The 14,774-nt window shown below is 30.5% G+C and overlaps 1 protein-coding gene across 2 annotated transcripts in view; it reads left to right on the forward strand.

Annotated features, from left to right (window-relative positions):
* The first annotated feature begins 1,467 nt into the window (after window positions 1-1,467).
* LOC118201541 (uncharacterized) overlaps window positions 1,468-14,774 on the forward strand; it is a 77,945-nt gene continuing 64,638 nt past the window's right edge. For both annotated transcript variants that reach the window (XM_085807166.1, XM_085807165.1), the window contains exon 1: window positions 1,468-1,571. The gene's annotated coding sequence lies outside the window, so the exon portion shown is untranslated. The remainder of the gene's footprint in view (window positions 1,572-14,774) is intronic.

Consider the following 14,774-nt stretch of genomic DNA (forward strand, 5'->3'; position numbering starts at 1 on the left):
CAGACATTGCTTTCGTGTTATTTGACAATTTCTTCATCTTATCTTCAGTTAAAAGCTCTTCTTCGTAATGAGCGCTTTTATTAACAAGGGGTTTTATAAGCACCCAATTCTTCTTTTGTAATTTTCTAATGTATTGACTTCTCTGTCTTCCATATGTGAAAATTCTTGGGCATGCTTTGCTTTTGAGATTTGTAAGAATTTTTGGACTTCATTTTGAGTCGATGGAAATTGTTTAAAGTAGCAGATAAATTCCTTCCAGTGTTGATGGATGAATGTTGCACCACGTATAAATGAAATTCTAGCAGTGGACAAATTAAATGGGATCCTTTAAGGTACTCCTATACGCAAAATCACGCTTTACAAGTCTGCGCGCAGCAAGTACCTACCGTATTAAAACTGATAGACTACGAAACATGACTTGGAGAATCGTATGAGTTGTGTGGAATGCAGCTTGGGAGTTTAGTGGTGATAGGTAAACAGTCTATACAGATGACGGGAAATAATAAAAATTTAGATGGGTGTACTATAAAGTATTTTACTCCCTCACCATGGATTAGTCATAAACAGTACTTGTGTAAAAACAGCGTAAAGTATATGAATTCCCTGTTTAAGAAAGGAATTTCTCTATGACGGTATGTCTCTATGTCTGTATCATAGCTGGAATAGCGAGGTGTTGCGTCTTCAGGGGAACAGAATCTGTTTTTCTGTAATTTTTACTGAAAATGTGTGTTTAAATTTTGTTACCTAGATAACCTATTTTTAACTCTTTCTATATGAAAATGAAACCAAATAGAGACAAAGAAATAAAATTGCATTCCTTCCCTTGGTGCAGTTATTCGCAACTTTTACTTAATGGGAGCCAATTTTAAGTTTATAAAATTTTGGCTAGCTGCAATTATATATTGCACTTTTAATATTTCAGTTATAAGTGCATTACACAAAGTATAAAAATGTGTGGTATAATATGTTAAAGAAAAGGTATACTCTTTGTAGTATTTACAAAAAATTCAGCAAGATGAAAATTAAATACAGGGAAATCATATTTTAATGTGAAATTTAACACTGCATTTCTTCTGAGAGTTTTTTTTTTTTTTTTTTTTTTTTTTTTTTTTTTTTTTTCTCCCTCTGGTACATGCTATGTTATGGCTAAATCCATGCAGTCGTTCGGATGCTTGTTTGTTATTTTGCATCTGAACGTTGATTTTGACAAGTTGTACCCATACATTAAAAACCCCTTTCGCTTAATGTACTTCTGTCGTATTAGAGAAATCATTTGCTTTTCTACCGACTGCAGTCATGATTTTAGTAACAATGTAGCACATTGCTGGATATTAAAACAAAGAAGCTACTTTTGAAGTTTTATATATTAAGAAACAATATTAGGTATTTCTCTTTGTGTGTAATTATTATTTAATTTCAAATTAGTTAAAATCTAATTATTCCTTTTTTCCCCCTTCTCCTCTTCTAGTGTAATTTGTCATCACTTTTGTGCACTCTTGGATTGTGGAACATGATATCGTGAAAGAAAAAGAACGAAGAAATAGTGCAGAGCAAAAAGACATCTGTGGCTGGTAATTATTGTTTTATGTTAACTTTATTTCCACTAGAAATGCTTGAATGTTATAATTTGTACGTCCTTTTTCACATGTTGCATTATATTGGGGTTTAACTAGTTATTTATATTACATGAATGCTTCATATTACGTTTTAATGTTTAGGGTAGCATTTATGCATTAATTTCTTAGCTTTAGAATTCCGTATTGAAGTGTCTGAATTGGTGCTTTCTTTATATTGTATTGTAATATTCGAAGTGAGGTCGAACTGTTAATCACACTATAATTATCAGAAGTCTGAGATTTGTTAGAGTTCTGTTGCTTCGTAGTGGTTTCAAAATTACTGCTGTAGTGTAATTTTTTCCCAAGTGGCCTCCTTTCGCATTACGAGGAGGAGGCTAAACATTTTCCTCTTAGTTAAAGAAAGTTAGTTGAGCCAAATTGTCTTCTGTTAAGGCTGCTCAAAATGTGCTTTTTATTAGTTGTTTTAAGCATACTTTATTATATTTTTCCCTTAATCTGAACTATTTTGGCATATTGTGAAGTTTTATGAACCAATTTGCAAAGATCTATTTAAAATTGATTCCATAAATAAAAATTCATTTTGAAATCAAATCAGAGATGTTTTAATAGTATCGAAGTAAAATTCTGTAGATTAACTTTCAACTTTGTTTTGCAAAGCACTCTGAAAGTTTCTTTTGGACTTCTTTCGTTCTCTTGGCAAATGCATGACAGAATTATTTTTTGAAAAAGCTGATGCAACTGTAACCGTGTCGCTGTAAAGAGCCCATGTTTCCCAGTAGCTCTTTTGAAGTGTCCTGTTTTTTCTTTAATTGTGTCCGTCTCCGCTAGAAGATCAGACATTGCTTTCGTGTTATTTGACAATTTCTTCATCTTATCTTCAGTTAAAAGCTCTTCTTCGTAATGAGCGCTTTTATTAACAAGGGGTTTTATAAGCACCCAATTCTTCTTTTGTAATTTTCTAATGCATTGACTTCTCTGTCTTCCATATGTGAAAATTCTTGGGCATGCTTTGCTTTTTTGAGATTTGTAAGATTTTTCGGACTTCATTTTGAGTCGATGGAAATTGTTTAAAGTAGCAGATAAATTCTTTCCAGTATTGATGGATGAATGTTGCACCACGTATAAATGAAATTCCAGCAGTGGACAAATTAAATGGGATCCTTTAAGGTACTGCTATACGCAAAATCACGCTTTACAAGTCTGCGCTCAGCAAGTACCTGCCGTATTAAAACTGATAGGCTACGAAACATGACTTGAAGAATCGTATGAGTTGTGTGGAATGCAGCTTGGGAGTTTAGTGGTGATAGGTAAACAGTCTATACAGATGACGGGAAATAATAAAAATTTAGATGGGTGTACTATAAAGTATTTTACTCCCTGACCATGGATTAGTCATAAACAGTACTTGTGTAAAAACAGCGTAAAGTATATGAATTCCCTGTTTAAGAAAGGAATTTCTCTATGACAGTATGTCTCTATGTCTGTATCATAGCTGGAATAGCGAGGTGTTGCGTCTTCAGGGGAACAAAATCTGTTATTCTGTAATTTTTACTGAAAATGTGTGTTTAAATTTTGTTACCTAGATAACCTATTTTTAACTCTTTCTATATGAAAATGAAACCAAATAGAGACAAAGAAATAAAATTGCATTCCTTCCCTTGATGCAGTTATTCGCAACTTTTACTTAATGGGAGCCAATTTTAAGTTTATAAAATTTTGGCTAGCTGCAATTATATATTGCACTTTTAATATTTCAGTTATAACTGCATTACACAAAGTATAAAAATGTGTGGTATAATATGTTAAAGAAAAGGTATACTCTTTGTATTATTTACAAAAAATTCAGCAAGATGAAAATTAAATACAGGGAAATCATATTTTAATGTGAAATTTAACACTGCATTTCTTCTGAGAGTTTTTTTTTTTCCTCCCTCTGGTACATGCTATGTTATGGCAAAATCCATACAGTCGTTCGGATGCTTGTTTGTTATTTTGCATCTGAACATTGATTTTGACAAGTTCGTTGTCGAAAATTCTCTTTCACATTTTTAAGTATATCGAAAGCAGGAATTTATCTTTTTAAAAGTTTCTTGTACACCAAATAAATTAAACACATTTTTTGCTAAACTTCATTTGAACCTATTTCGTTTGAAAATAAAATAGGCTCTTGCATTTCAAAATGCCCATTTGAAACTGCTGATTGCAATAAAAAGGGAGGTGCACAACTAGATGTTATAGCAATCGCATACAGAAACTTTCAACATTTTACGGTTTACCATTTTGGAGTTAAGCGATATACATGAATGCATATGTACGGTCACACGTCGCGCTAAAACTAGTCATAAGTTCCAAATATAAAATTTCAGCATTTTATGGTAAGTTATGCGACATACGTACGTGTAAGCGTCAGGATGGAACTAATGAAAATGGAAATTTCCTTTGAAATATGAAAATTGAAATTTTTCACGATTTTAATACTTTACTTATTTCTCACAAGTCAAAACGATGTCATAAATAACTAACTTCTTATAAATTTATGATGCAATTTAAAGAATTATTTAAATCTAATACTTTAATCTGGAATAAACTTAAAATATTTGAAAACTAAATATAAACATAATATTAAAACAATTTGCAAATAATTTGTATTCGAAAAATTAGAACATGAGGGCAAAAATTCTCACAAATTCCTTTTGTATATTAAAAAGTATTTTCTTAGAAAATAACTGTAAAGAATGCAAGATAAATTTTTCACCATCATAGAAGCAATTCCTTAAAAAAACTGAAAATTTAAAGCATTTTACTTAGTTTCTATTACTGATGCATATTTACTAACTTTCTTATTCGGCACATATCTTGATTAAGGTACGAGCAATATACAGCATATGTGTTAGTATGCAAACTATAATGTAGCCAAATAGGAGATAAAATAACATTTTAGCAACCAATCCTCTGATGAAGATACCATGGGGAGAGAAATTAATTTCACTCGCTAAATTCAACGGATGAGAAAATTAGCTTAATTATATCCACATGGTAAGGGGGGGCCCACTTTTGAAGTAGTTTGAGTCAAAATACTTGTCGTTTTTTCAACAGACCAGATGAGTAAACACGATTATTTTTCATGCCGTTTCCTGAAAAAGCCGTAATGCTCGGGGGGGTTAAAGTGCAATTTATTTTCAGTGTATGAACATGAAATATCTTCTAAAATACTGTGCAAGCCTAGTCACTTATTCGAAATTTAATTGAGTTTTCATATAAGAATTAAAATTTTCCAGACAATTGCTTTCTTAACATCTATTAAACTAAAAATAGTTTAACAGATGTTGTTGTAATTTAACACTTTTGACTTTAATGTTTTCAGAAATTTGCTAAATCGAGTTTATCTTTGTGTGACCTTGCATCAAAGGCACCGATAATAAATTTGTTTTGGCATTCACTGGTTAAATTTTTAAAGAAAACTTATTATTGATGTAAAAGAAGGAACAAATTATATTTATCTTGGTAATATGTCTTATGATATTGTCTTAAGTTATTGCGTCTTATGGTTATTTATGGTTTATCATGATATTGCAGTAACTTAAAGTGCATTTCATAGAACTTGTTGTTTCTTAAGTTGCATAACCTATTTTCATAAATTCTTGTCATCTTTATGTTTTACTGTTCCATGTTATCAAATATATATAAAAGGTAAATTTCTAATCAAATATTCTTCCATTCACAGCACAGTGATATAATGTGTGTTCGCATTTATTATACAGTTATGATCATTATTCATTATAGAGTTTTATATATTTAATTTATATCATTATTTATTATATGATTTTGCTTTTAGAATATATCACAATATATATTTCGAGTTGCTAATAGAACTATTATGTTTTTCATATGTTAATGAGATCTGTGTGTCTTTTAGGTTTATTATTTTCATAAAGAAATTAAAATAAAATCATACCCTTTTAATGTAATTCACATTTTACCATTAAAAAAAAGAATTTTTTAAAGTCACATTTGATAACAATATAAAAAATGTTGATAGAAACTTTAAAATTATTCCTATTTTTATTGGCAAGTTTAAATATTCTTCACAAAATTCCATTTCTCAGCACACACCATCACAATTAATTTAATGAGTTTCCAAATAAAAATTAAATTCAGTATGTCGCAGAGTAAGTACCCGAAGTAGAACTGCATGAAACACACAAGAACATATCCATATTTAGCCAAACAACTATTCACTTCTAACTGTTACTATTTGAATAAAAGAAAATACAAGTATAAAGTTCTATGAATAAAAGAACAGTTACACTAAAGAAAATTTTTTTAAATATACATGAAATCTTAATTCTATATAATTATTCTTCTGTTTTTCACTTGCCCTTGACATTAGTTGATGACAACTGATTCACGTCAGAAATATTGTTCCTTATAAAAAAATACATAAATTTTATGTTTTATATATAGAAAAATCTATGTACTCTTCTGTTATAGGGACTGGATTCAGAAATGTATGTATGTGTGTATGCACTTTTATATGTGTGTTTATACACAAACATACATGCATACGTACTTATATACATGCATATGTGAATGCATTCATACATACATTTCTGAATTCGGTCCTGATAACAGAAGTGTACCAAATTTTGCCACAGTTGTTAAATGAATAGTCTAAGGTAAAATGGTTCTGGTGTATTTGATTACAGCAAAGCTTGCTCAGGCTCATCTATACCTAAGGGTGTAGATGATGCCCTTGTGTAGTACTTTCGATTGAAAACTGGTACACATTAATATTACATGTGTATAATCAGCTATGAAATATGCACCAAGAAACTGAAATTGTCAACAGTAATTTAATATACTTTATTCTGTGTTACATACGAATAGTACATTGTTTTTGAACAAATCTATATGAAGCATTCACAATCAACCTCATTCAAATACTAAATATTTAAGTATTTTCTGATTATCCAACCCCTAGTTTCAGCATTTTATAAAAGTGTTAGGTTTTTTTTATGCATTCCTGGAACACATGCGACCAAAGACAGTGCATACAAATGGTTATATGGTTATATTTTACAAATGTTTATGATTTTATAGAATGTCATTTTGCTGGCAAATACCTTTTTTTTATCATAATGAATTACATTAGAATTCTGGAGTCTATGTACTTATAAGAAAGAAAGCATTGGATTTCTTTAAAAATACAATGTTTTCCCTAAGAATAAAGAATCGAAAATGTACATTCTATGAAATTGTACTTTTTAAATGATAAAATTTTTAAATCTACAATCTGAATATTAGAATATGGTTGAAAAATTGCCGTAAAATTTCTTGTTTCTACCAAAGTGCTTTTAATATTCTGTGATGGATGGAATTCTCTTATGAAAATTATGTTATGGTACTTGAAATGGTTTCTTGTTTGCTTAAGAATTATAACCAGATAATGAAGCTCTTACAACAAATTTTATCTGATTAATATATTTTATGCCTTTTTTTAAAAGAAATGGCTGGTGTATATAAAGATTGTAATTGTTTAAGAGGTATGTTATATTTTCCCATGAAACCATTATGGCATACTAAAATTCATTTCGTAAGTTTAATTTATTTTTGGTTGTTGGGTATTATATTTCTATGCAAATACATTATGGTGTATTGATGATTATCTTCAAACTTCTAATATTTTTACTCTACTTTCCACCATTTTGGGCTAACAAAAACTGATAACAATGTTTGTTAGCCCCAATAATGGATAAACATGATATCGAAACATACTCATAAATTCTCGTTGGTTTCTTATAGCGCTGAGAAATCTTTAATAAACCACTTTTATCTCTTGATTATCGAACCAAATAAATTTCCCCAAATTTCCACAAGTTTCAACATATAATTTTTCAAAGTTTTTATATGCTATATCTGTATAGTTTCTGTTGATCATGTAACTCAAAAAGAAATATCTGTTTCTCCAAATATATGTCAGAATAATTTTTGTAAGGACAATATTTCCATTAATCTTCTTGACTGACAGGAAAAAAAAAAAAATGTGTAGATAATGTGTGAAGTTATTATAGCATATGGAAAGACATGGCACCAATTTTACAACAAATCTGAAATTTTTTTGTGTGTGTCTTTGGTTACTCTAAATGCTGTAATTTATTCAGGAAATTTAAATAATTCTTTGACATAATGTAATTTATATCCTCTATGTTGCTACAATTCTGTTTCAGTACAAGACCATCATGTCAGTGTAAGATTTCGTAAGTGGAGACTTGGTTTCTAATCTTTGTGTAATATAATACGGAGAAGCTCTTACTGTGAATTTTGATATGTATAATTTATTCTTGTATTAGATTGGAATGGACTCGGTGTTTTCATTTAGGATGTTTCATATTCAAAGATGATGAAGTTCATACAATGTAATTAATTAATAGACTTATTCTTAAATTTTTTGGTCAGACATAATGTTCCTAATTAAAAACAGCATTAGAAAAGCAAAACTGGTTAAAAGAAAACTTCAGTTATTTTTTTAATTGATATTTTATATTTAAATGCTTTTGTTAGTATAAAAACAACAATAAACACATTTCTAAATAATAAGGTTATTAAGAATCCTTAAGAAAATTTGGAACATTCATAAAGGTTTGGAAGGTGAAAACATAATCGATTTTGTTATAAATCACATGGTTTTGACATGTTTTGAGTATGCTCCTGCTGGATTGGTAGAAGCTTGGTGATCCTGTTATGAACAAATCTTAACAGATAAAGATATAACATGTGAATATAGAATCTAAAGGAAAGGTAAGGTTAGATTAGGGTCTTTGAATATGACTAAGCACATTGGTTATCAGCCTGAAGAAGAATGCCTTTATGAAGAACTTTATAGGAGAAACTCGTTCGTATTTGAAAAAAAAAAAAAAAAAAAACTGCAGTGCTTGTTCACCCGGATTTGAGCTGAGATTGAACTACCAGTTTTAACCACTCGTAGGACAAATCTAAAGAAAATGCTTGTAATATTATGTAATCAAAAATTAACTACATGCTATATGGCAGGATTGCTTTCTCAAGTACTGAGGTAGGGAATACTTAATCTGCTCTTTTTTTTTTTTTTTTTTTTTTGAAGTGTTTGGTAATGGTATTATTCATTTCATGTATTTTCTATAATACGTATAGAACACTAATATTTCTATTACAAGTGTCTTTTTTTCATTTTTAAGTGCTTTGCTTGTTGATATTCTCAAAATTGCATCTGATAAGTAGTGCTATTATGTATATAATAGCTATATATTATGTATAAATTATAATATAATGTATAACATATAATGCTATGTATTATGTGTGCTATTATGTATGTATAAATACAATAAACGCATATATAGATCAATATATTTTTAGTATATAATGATTCAAAATAAATTTTATGGAAAAAAAGACACTTTTAACAGCAAAGATTTTCTGGAAGTCCCAAGTTAAATACATATGAAATCATTTGTTTACAATCAGTGAACGTTAAAATCAAAACAGCGACACAATGCTTACAACAGCCAGCAGTTCCTCCTTTACATGAACAAGAAATTTAAAAAAAAAAAAAAAAAAAATTTCTCCTTTTCAACAATGAAATGTCCTTCGATTTCATGCGATCATTACGCTATAGAACTTATCCTTCAAAAGGAAGTCAAAATTTGTACATTGGGTTTTTCAAGTAAAATTCCGTGCTTTACTAAATGATGCGCTTTTTAAAATTCTCTCTGCTTCAATAATATAGCTAGAATTTACGCCTCCTTGAACAAAATCAAACATTTCATACCTTTCATAAGCGTAAAAAAATTCTCTTCTTTTACATAAAATATAAAAATGTAGTCAAAAAGGAGAAAAATATGAATTACGGCCCCCAACACTGAAACGAAAATCCACAATCTAAGAAAGAAGAATTATTTCCATGTAGGATAAAGTCCTAAATAAGAATTAACTTATCAAGAATTATCCTGTATCAAGAAACTAATCAAGTTATACTGAATGCGGTGCTAGAGCGGGAATTCAAGAAATGATATCCAAACAGTGCAAAATGATTCTATACTGAACATCAACACCTCTCCTCTGCAGTCACGTAGGCGGACAGCTCAGTTCTTAGTGATTTTTTGCGATTAATTTTTGCAAATTCTGCAAGTACGCTCGGGTACAAAAAAATTTTCTTTTTTAGGACACCAGGCGAAACGACAGATGACGAAATGGAATCGGACTGATCGATAGTGTCAAGAAAATCTATGCAATTCCCGATTAGGAAAGACGACTTCTTAAAATCACCCAAGAAGAAAAGCAAGAAAAAGGAGCTGAAAACATCTTCGGAATCTGATATAACGAGAAGCGGCTGGAAATATGAATGAACAAAGCAAAGTGGACTATATAGTTAAGATGTTACGCACACAAGGCCTAGATAAATTCATAGACGCTTTGAATTCGAAGAAAAAGGCCTGTCCAGACGGAAACAGATACTCAACGCGGAAATGCTCAGGAGCGTGACGAAGAAAATTTAAACGAAGTTCCAAGGATTTCCCCGAAAAAAGTACCATTGGGATGGAGATCACGAGTAATAACCATGGAGGTAGGAAGTAAGAAGGAGTCGCCCTAAACAAGTTTCAGGTCTGAAGCACCGGCGATCCCTACGTGGTGACCAAAACATTGGGTCATTTACCATTGAGTTCTATGGGATTCGACGCGTTCGGGTGTAAATATTTTGTAATTACGTCGCAAATATACATATAAATGTATATATTTTCTTTTTCTACAACACTTCAGAGTCCTAAGTATGTGAAAACAACATATTTTTAAACAACATTTCATTCTGAACAGAATTAAATGCTATACTTTTCACAGGACAGTTTTCTCAGAATGGTTTAATTTGAATGAAATAGTTTCACAAGTTTTCGTTAATTAAATTAGAAAAAAAAATTACGGTAATTTGATTTTATTCGGTTAAGGTACAAAAATTAAGATCAAAGTTTATTGTATTATTAATATTAAAATTATGCATTATTTCTTTTCTATTTATAGAGCTTCTTCCTAAAATACTTTCTTAAATATGACATGATTTTTTGGCTTCTTTTAAATCGAAAAATGTAAGTCAATTTATAATTAATGCTCTATTCGGTTCATTTTAAATTAGAGAATTATTAGGAATTAGCGAAATACTTTAAAGAAGTATTTCGCTAATTCCTAATAATTAAATAGGTATTAAATACTATTTGACTTTCTCTGAACATTTCTGAAAGGGAATAAAATAAGTTTCTTTTTTTTTTTTTTTTAAGTATTATTTAAAACTTGTAACTGAGTTATTATAAAATGTAAAGGGAATAATTCTTTTAATTATACTTATCAATTTTTTTTTTTTTTTTTTTTTTTTTTTTTTTACCGTTCATTTCAACAATACATATTCCAAAACTCTTTATTACGTTCTTAAGTGCGCATCTCATAGCATTTGCTTTACAATACCTTTTAACAGATTGCTTTCCAATACGAACAATTCTTGCTTAAATAGTTTTATAACGTATTTGTCAACAGGATTTCAATTTATGTTTACAATTCAATATTAAGGTTATTATATATTTAGATAACATTTATAATCATTATAAATTAGATACATTTAATCATTAGATTTCTTCACAGTACTTTCACAGTTGTTTATAAGTGAATAAATTCTTCATTTCAAATACATTTATAAATAATTTAATGAATATTTAAGTATTTTGTCAAAGGCAGATACATACTTTTTGCAAGCACATGCATAAATACCCATACATATTTCCTATTTATCATTTCCGGCATGTGCAAATCTTTAATTTCTGTGCATTCACTATATTTTTCGTGTAAAGTAATTTACACTAATTTAGCATACACACGAAAGTTGAAAATTATAAGTATTATTTTTAATACCCACTCAAAAGTCAGTTTTTCTTCAAAATTCCTCCACGATGGCATCTCTCTCTTTAGGCAGATAGCCCTTGCATGCGTTACTCTATTTAATAAAACTTAATCTGACCTATGTGCCTAATTACAAATATTTTAGCATACATAATTTTATATTTACATTTAGCCATCAAGTTTCAAAATTTTCAAATCTTCTAGAAAATAAATTTTGGCAGATCTCTTTTAGCAATTTTCTTAAAATCTATATTTTTGTAGTGCAACAGCTTAGAATTTTATAAAACAAATTCATAATCAAAATCGCTGTTGTTAGTTATCGAAAAATAACCAAGATTTTTGCGTAAATGTCAGTAAACTATACAAACTGCTATTATCCATCACACTATGAATGTTTCTTTCATGCGAGAGTGTCCCTTTTTCGATTTCTATGGAACTGTCGTGTGTCGAAATACTATCAGAATCTTGTCAAGCGAGCTTGTGAATGTAAACAAAGAACACCCCGTCTGGTGACCCAAGCGTCAAAGCAGTGCTTCACTTCTAGCGCGGAATGGCCGCTCCTCCCTTTCCTACCTCCATGGTAATAACAGATCCGAAAAGCTAGAAGAAATACAGAGCGAATTGGAAGGTGAAAGTTCAGAATAAAAACCCCCTCCAATTGTTTTCCAACAGGAGAAGGTAGACTGGCTGAAAGTTGAACAAGACTTAAGAAATATTTGCAGAGAAGAAATAGAAGCTAATATGAAGTCGAAAGCGATCTTCTTAAACACGAAATCGATTGAAGACTACAAAAACGTGACGAAACTAATGCAAGAAAGAGGAATACATTTCCATGCCTATCTACTGAACAACGAAGAACCCCTCCGTGTAACTCTGAAGAATTTACCGGTAAAAATAACTGAGGAAGTAATTTTTCAAGATTTACAGCGTAGAAAATTCCCCATTAAGAAGGTGAAGCAGTTCTGCAGAAACCGAAAGAACAATTACGAAAAGCTTCCAATTTCATTATTAGAACTCAAAGAACAAGCAAGGATACGCAATTCATCATCTGAACTGCATGTTTAGCATGAACGTCTCAATTGAAAAATGTAACCCAAGAAAGCGCCCAATTCAGTGCTATAGGTGTCAGTAGTGGGGGCACTCCCAGCACCTATGTACAATACAGTTAGATGCTGTAAATGTGGCAGAACACCGCAGTAATATTTGTCCTAAGAAGCAAGGAAAAAAAACAATCTGTCTTTTTTGTGTAAGCAAAACCACGTTTGCAGCTATCGTGGTTGCGAACAGTACAGAAAAATGTTTGAGGAAAAAACCAGCTCCTCAAAAACGAAAAGAATTCGTAAAGAGAAATGAAGATTTCCCCAAATTCACCAAGACTTCTGAAGGAAGTTCTAATCTCACCCAGAAAGAACAATATATTGATAAACTAAAGAAGAAATTAAACCAGATCCCCAAAGATCAGGAGAAGCGCTAAGCTGGCTACAAGATGGAAAAATACAAGACTTTCTAAGTAACATGATTGAACTCATCGATAAAATCAGAAACGCCAAAACGGTAGCCGAAAAACTATCCACAGGTTTCAGAGCCGCAATGTACGTGTGATGAAAATAGCTGAAGAAGGTAATTAAAAATGGATGCTCACTCCCCTGAACTGATGAAACTCATAGACTTAATTCATTTTTGAAACATTTCGCATCTCATTCTCTCAGGATTACCGGTTTTTCAAGCAGCATTGATCGGGGTCAGTTCTTGGGAGGGTGACCTTCCACGTGACTGGCTCCGATGAATGATCATCCACTGACTAGCATGGACCTTATAAGAAATAGACTAACCCAAACGGGTTTTCTCCCTCGTCTGAGGCGTTGCCGACTGTCACCTTGACCACATCCGGAGGAGTAGGGACGACTTGCAGAAATTTAACATTGGTTGCCTATTTCAGCGTGTATAATTGTCAAGGAAAAGCTGGTTGTAGCGCCTCATTTCACAAATTAGAATTTCTACATATTTTTATTTTTGAAATTGAGATTGATTTTTAAAAATTTAGCATATTTATCAAGCATAATTAACGTACCAAATAATTATAAAGCTATTGCATGCTTTCAGAACTGGATTTTTTTTTAGCTTTTCCTATGCTGTAAGGAAATTTGTAACTACTTCTTATAGAAAATAATATTTTAAATCTGAACTAATAGAAAATTTCAAACAAGCAAATTTCTCTTGCAATTTTTATGCTTTTTATTGGTGTAAATAAGTAAAAAATACTAAAATATTTAAAAACGAATTTTTGAAAGTTGTGTTTAAAATTCTAAATTGTGCTGCTTTTTAAAAATTATAGATGAGTATTATAGCACAATTTCTATAAAGGAATTTTATTTCAATTATATTTCATAATACATCATAGTGATAAACACGTTTGACTCCTTAAAAATGTTTATACATTTAATTCTAATATTAAAGTTGTATTTAACTGTAATAATTAATTTTGCTTGCATTTTATAGTAATTATTTTTTACTTCCTTGTACGAAGTAAAAAGGAAGTATAATCGCGAAAGGTTTCAGGCAGCATATTTCAACGAAAATATCCATTTTGACCGCTATCGAATACAATTTAACGATGTTTTTGCGTGATATCTGTACGTAAGGACAGAATAAAAGACTCTTTTCCTCCAAAAAAATTATAAAACTGCTTTAAAATGAATTCTGAAGAGAATTTTTCGGGGCGTCTGTACGTACGTACGTATCTCGCATAACTCAAAAACGAGTAGCCTCAGAACGTTGAAATTTTGTATATAGGACTGCTATAACATGTAGATGTGCACCTCGTATTTTGGTTGCAGTCGGCCGCACCAAACGTATATAAATATATTTATGTATATATATCCACTCTGTTACCCGGCTCAGTGATCTCAGTTTCTTTACTCTTATATGTTTGTAAATTGTACATTTTTTGCTTTAAAAATGATTGAATTATGTTGTTCTTATCATCCGGTTAAGGTTTTTATGCCTTTAGTAAAACAATAGGCAATATTTTTAGAATTATCAACAATTTTAAAGTTGTTTAAGTGCCGCTAAGCCTAATAATTTTTCTGATGGCGGTCATTGCTTGTTTACATTTGAAACAGCAGGATAGTGGATTTGTTGCCAATCTAGAGAAATCTAGCTTCGCAACACCAAAGATAACGCCTTCATTTATTACTGCGAATTAAATCATGCTTTATCCTGTCTGGAATTTTTTCGAGGAAATAAGTATTTAAGATTTACTTCGTAATTTTTAATACAGAT

Source organism: Stegodyphus dumicola, chromosome X1, assembly GCF_044657685.1.
Source record: "Stegodyphus dumicola isolate Sdum_Otavi_A_Nest chromosome X1, ASM4465768v1".
In the NCBI taxonomy this organism is placed as follows: domain Eukaryota; kingdom Metazoa; phylum Arthropoda; class Arachnida; order Araneae; family Eresidae; genus Stegodyphus; species Stegodyphus dumicola.